Source organism: Crocuta crocuta, unplaced genomic scaffold (assembly GCF_008692635.1).
Source record: "Crocuta crocuta isolate KB4526 unplaced genomic scaffold, BGI_CrCroc_1.0 scaffold113, whole genome shotgun sequence".
Classification (NCBI taxonomy): Eukaryota; Metazoa; Chordata; class Mammalia; order Carnivora; family Hyaenidae; genus Crocuta; species Crocuta crocuta.
The window spans coordinates 9,126,521-9,132,567 of NW_027530368.1; the positions used below are offsets into that span (position 1 = coordinate 9,126,521).

The 6,047-nt window shown below is 38.1% G+C and overlaps 1 pseudogene across 1 annotated transcript; it reads right to left on the reverse strand.

The window, feature by feature from the left end:
* Positions 1-2,380: 2,380 nt before the first annotated feature.
* LOC144233353 (trafficking protein particle complex subunit 2-like) lies at positions 2,381-5,721 on the reverse strand (annotated as a pseudogene). Its single transcript, XR_013335647.1, has 2 exons — positions 5,261-5,721; positions 2,381-2,767 (listed from the first exon to the last, which is right to left on the reverse strand). The product of XR_013335647.1 is annotated as a trafficking protein particle complex subunit 2-like (transcript).
* Between the last annotated feature and the right edge of the window lie 326 nt (positions 5,722-6,047).

Consider the following 6,047-nt stretch of genomic DNA (forward strand, 5'->3'; position numbering starts at 1 on the left):
TTGAAAAACATAAGCACAATACCATTATTATAGACAACAAAATTAACAAATTCTTATTATCTGCTAATACTCAATCCATATTTAGCTTTTTCCAGTCATCTCCAAAATGTCCTCTTTCATTTGGTTTTTTCAATCAAGATCTCAATAATGCCTGCACATTACATTCAGTTGCTATGTCTCTTAAGACTATTTTAGTTCACGACATTTCCCTCTCTTTTCTCATGACATATTTTGGGTGAAGAAACTGGATCATTTGTCCTCTGGAATTTCTTCCTTCTGGATTTGGCTGATTGTATCCACGCAATGCTGTTTTTCTTGTTCCTCTAGCCTCCATACTTTCTATAAACCGGTAGGTCTAGGAGATTGATTAGATCTAGGTTCAACTATTTTGGTGAAAGTATTTCTAGGCAGTGATAGGTACTTTCTATCACATCATATTTGAAGAAACACAATGTATGGATGTCCCACAGTTAGTGATATTAACATTACTCGGCAGATTTTGGCTTTATTGAATGATCGATCTATTACAGAGTTCCCCAGGAGTTTGTCACTTAACAGTTTAAGCAGTCATCAATGATTGTTGCCTAATTGGACCATAAAACAGTCAAGTACAGTTTGCCTGACCCACAATTTCTCATTTCCAAATCTATTAGGTTTTGACCTAATTCACCATTGCAGTTGCTTTCCAATAGAAGAATTATAGTTTTAAAACTAGGTAATTAAATGATTTTTAAAATAAAAAAAACTCTCATAGGCACTTAGTGTGTATAAGCTATAGTTTTAGTTGCCATTTTAGTTGTGATATTCTTCATTCAAAAGGTTAAATTCCCTGACTGCATCTCACCATATACAGAAAATAACTTGAAACAGATCAAAGATGTAAATTTAAGAGCTAAAACCATGAAACTCTTTTAAGAACATAGGGGATGTAAATCTTCATAACTTTGGATTAGACAACGGTTTCTTAGATGTGATATAAAAGCACAAGCAAAAAAGAAGAAATAGATAAATTTGACTCCACCAAAATTGAAAACATTTGAGCTACAAAAGATACCACCAAGTGAATGAAAAGACAACTCACAGAATGGGAAAAAATACTTGCAAATTATACACTTGATAAGGGACTTGTATTCTAGCATATATAGAACCAAAATTCAATAATAAAAAATTAACCCAATTTAAAAACAGGAAAAGGAGAGGGCACCTGGGTGGCTCAGTTGGTTGAGCCTCCAACTCTTGATTTTGGGTCGGGTCATGATCCTAGGGTTATTGGGTTGAACCCCACATTGGGCTCCATGCTTAGCATCGAGCCTGCTTAGGATTCTCTCTGTCTCTCCCACTGTCTCTCTTCCCCACTCACGTTCTCTCTCTTTCTCTAAAATTAAAAAAAAAAAAACCCAACTAGGAAAAGGATTTGAATAGACATTTATCCAAAGAAGATATATAGAATGGCCAATAAACACCTGAAAAGAAGCTTAGCATGATTAGCAACAAAGAAACCATCAGGTAAATGCAAATCAAAACAACAATGAGATTTCACTTTATACTCACTAGGATGGTTATAATCAAAACGGCAGATAGTAATAAGTATTGACAAGGATGTGGAGAAATTGGAAGCCTTACCCTTGCTGGTGAGAATGTAAAATGGCATTACTAATTTACAAAGCAGTCTGAAAGTTCCTCAAAAGGATAAACAGAGTTAACATATGACTTAGCAATTCCACTCCTAGGTATATATCAGAGAAATTAGAACATATGCCCATACAAAAACAAATGTTCATACCAGCATTATTCATAATAGCCAAAAAATGGAAACAACCTAAATGGCCATCAACCAATGAGTAGATAAACAAAATATAGTATATCCATATATGCATAATGGAATATTATTCAGCCATGGAGAGAAGTGTAGTACTGCTACACGGATGAACCTTGAAAACATTATGCTAAGTGAAAAAAGCCAGTTACAGTTCTATTTGCAATTTATGAATCCATTTATATGAAATACCCAGAATGGGAAAGCCTGTAGAAGGTAGATTATGGTTGTCTATGGCCAGGTTGGTAAGTTGTGGGAAAGGAACAGAGAAATGAGTGACTGCTAATGGGTATGCAATTTCTTTTTGGGATAGTGAAATGTTCTAAAATTGCTTGTAGTGATGGTTGAGGTGTAATTGACATATGGTGTTGTATATATTTTAAATAAGTGAATTTCTCAATGAAGCCCATTTTTTAACTTTTCAAGATGAAAGCTAAAGTACTCCACTCAGGGCCAAATTGTTCTACTGTTAAGGGTGGACTAGAACTTGAATTACTGAGTCTGTCAGTACTCCTTCCAACCCCAAAGCTAGTCTTCCTACCAAATACTCTAATTCTACGACTTAACAGCACTCTAGTTCCTAGAGTCTTGCTTCACCAAATAAAGCTTAGATGTCTGGCATAAATAAATTGAATGGATGAATGCTAGTATTCTTTCTAAGTTAGTTGGGGGGATGTTCTAACACATTAGGACTATAAGATTGACGAGTATAGCCACAGGGGCCTTTTTAAAAGTAGAGGTTAGGGGCTAAGAATCCAGCATCATAACGAATTGGATTTAAAACTTGGCTTCCCTGCTTTCAAACTCTCTGAGCAAATTGTTCAATTTCTTGAATGCAGTGCCTTACTTGGTCTTACTGGTGACAGTTATAAACAGACCTCAGAAAGCTTAAAATGTAATGCCCTAGGTTGGGATGGGGGGAAAAAACAAGCCGCTTCTTGAGGCAGAAACCTGGAAAGAAATGGATTAAACACAAGTTAAAAATTAGTTGGACTCCTAAATATCCCCCCTTAGCCCTTGCAGCCAGATGACGCCCTGCCCTGTCCCCCACACCACCCCTTCTCTCATGGAATGGAGTGGCTTTCCTCTAGAGTGAGTTAAAGCCAAAGGGACTCTGGTCCCAGAGACAGGCACAGTTGGAGACTACAGGGAAATTAATGGGAAATCTCTATCCAAAACAGCTAGACACTCAGCCTCCTTCCTACTGAACTGCTAATAAACTGGTAATCAGTTTTCAAATAGATATGGACAGCTGGGTGCCGGGAGCCAAACTTCATCACTCACCTGATGGCACAGCCCAGGGGGTCGACAAGAGAAGACCGCACAGCGGTTCTCTGAAAGTGAAGCTACTGATATCTCTTCTGCTATTCAATCAGCTTATTTTTCTTACTGGGCATTTCCCTATGATTTAGCAGTTGATTGATCATTAAAGGCACTTTAAAGAAAACATATCCCTGTAAAAGGTTACAGTAAGGGTAGATACTAAGAAAGCCATCACGCTTCACTTTCTCTAAAGAATAGGCTCTACCTGTCTCAGCTATAACAAATGAAACTATAAATATAGAAAACAGAATTAGCCCTTTAGCTTGTCAGGCATAGAAATAGTAAGATTAAAGATTAACTCTAAAAAGTAAAAGAGCAGAAACGTAAGGAAATAACCAGGAAGTTTCCTCACAGATGAATGCCCTGAAAAACATTTCTGAGAATAAAAACAAAAGCTTGACACAAACATATAGGAAGTAGAAAGCATATATAAGCTTGCTGAAGAATCAATAAACCGTCCAGAGTGGTTCACTTGAGCGGCCTGTGTCCATTCCCTCAGGCCGACGCTGTCCATCCTTCAGGGACCGCTTGACCAGCTGGAGTGGGACTCCGGCAGTAAGGAACCTCTAACAAAAATAGTCAAACCTCTACTGGACCACACGACAATACCCACTGGTCAACACAACTCAGTACCCAACACACAGCTGTCGGTCAGTTTTTCAGTTTCCCTCTTAAATATCATCCGACAGCCTAAGATCGTCAAACACCTGAGGAAAATCTCTGATACCTAAGACAAAAACCAAAACAGTGACAATGTAGGAAGAAGAGAACTTCTAAAAATCAGTTTCATTACTGTCTTTGTATCCTCAGAGGGATTAGAAAATTTTAAATAAAAAGGTTGGAACATGGGGTGCCTGGGTGGCTCAGTCGGTTAAGCGTCCGACCTCGGCTCAGGTCATGATCTCATGGTTTGTGGGTTCGAGCCCCACGTCGGGCTCTGTGCTGACAACCAGCTCAGAGCCTGGAGACTGTTTCAGATTCTGTATCTCCCTCTCTCTCTGACCCTCCCCTGCTCATGCTGTCTCTCTCTCTCTCTCAGAAATAAATAAAACATTTAAAAAAAAAGGTTGGTTGGAACATGAAGGTCAAGAAGCTTTCCAGGAAGTAGAATGAAAAGGCAATAAAATGGAAAAATAGGAAAAAAATTAAATTAGAGGCTCAGACTTGAATGTTTACTATCAGAATAATAGAATTTAAAGAAAGAAAGAACAGAAAACAGAAGAAAAGAAAGAATTTGATAAACAATACAAGATTAATTCTAAGAACTGAGAAACAATTTTCTAAACAATGTCCTATTTCTCAGAAAGTTACTAAATGATGTACTCCTGGAAAATGGGGCCATTACTCAAGTAATATGAAATCATGAGAACTAGGATTCAGGACAGAAGAGAGATAAGAATTCCATGATTGATGGTAGAACATAAATCCCAAGGAATCTGCTATGTATCACTCTAGAGTCTGAATCAGGACTGAGTACTTCAAAAAGGAAATCTCTCTCTCTCTCTCTCTCTCTCTCTCCCTCTCTCTCTCTCTCTCACTCACTCACTCACACACACACACACGTATACACTAGATTATCTGATGTATTTTAAGATTTTGGGAGCTATATGTACTTCTAGTGGAGAGTTTGGTGATAAACTAGTGATTATTTCTTTAACAGAGGAAAAGCCAAACAATGATTAAATCCAGGGAAAAAATTTAAATTGTAATACATAAGAAATGTTATTATGTATAGTACATGGCTCAGTATGAGTGTAACTCCCAAATAATGGTCTAATCAAATATGATGATCCGTTGTTGCTAGGAGGAGGGGGGAGGGGAAGTGTGTGTGTGCTGGGGAGGAGTTGTAATGGAGTTAAATGATCTTTCATAGTAGATGGTTAGGGGTGATGTTTAAACTGGAAAAGATCAAGAAATAGCTGAAGAAGCATGTTTAGAAATAAGGAGTTAAGTATCTGAGGAAATAACTAAAAGAGTTGAAGGTAGTTGCCTTGGAGAAGCAGAAACTCAGAGTTGAGAGGGTAGCGCTGGGACCAGAGGTTCATCATTATAAGCTTTGTAAAACTGTTTGACTTTTTTGTTTTCTAAAACTTTTGCAGACTATTTAATCAAGTTACTTACAAGGTCCGCATTCCTGAGAATATCCCATTGTAGTGACATTGTTTATTTCCGGTTTTCTGCATTCAACTTAAAATGTGTTTCTTCCCAAGAAGCTGAACTTTTCTGTCAAATGCGTTTGATCGATAGGAGAATTGGCTTCATAAAATGGATTCTTCGCAAACTTTCTGTATAAATCATAAACATCAGTAAAGAAGTTCTTTATTCCATCTTCTTGCCTTGTTTCATGAAGCATAGTAAATCTCATGTGATCTGCCATAACAAATGCTGAAACAAGCCACTCATTGAACTTGTCCACAGTTTTCAAGTACATGTTGTCTGACAACCACGTATCCTCATCTATGTGGTCGAGAGCAGCGTGAACTATGAACTGGTTCAGCTGCTTTGCCAGCTGGCAGAAATTCTGTCTCAAGCCCTGGATTATCATGGTGGCCAACAATTACAAAGAAGAAGCTCCCAGACATTGTCTTCAATATATAGCTCTTGCAGAGAGACACGGGCAATGGAGACAGACAGCCAGTCAGTTTCCCCACCCTGCAGGCCCTCACTCGGCAGCCCTCTGCTGGAACTCCCTGAAAACCATTTGAGTTTTTAACCTGTGTGTGTGTGTGTGTGTGTGTGTGTGTGTGTGTAGATGTAGGTGGAATACACAGAACTAAATAAACAATGGCTGATTTTCTTTTCTTTCTCTTCCTTCCTTCCTTCCTTCCTTCCTTCCTTTCTTTTTCTTCCTTTCTTTTGCTTGTTGGCTCTCTTTTTATCAAAGCTTCATTACCCTCTGCAACATAAA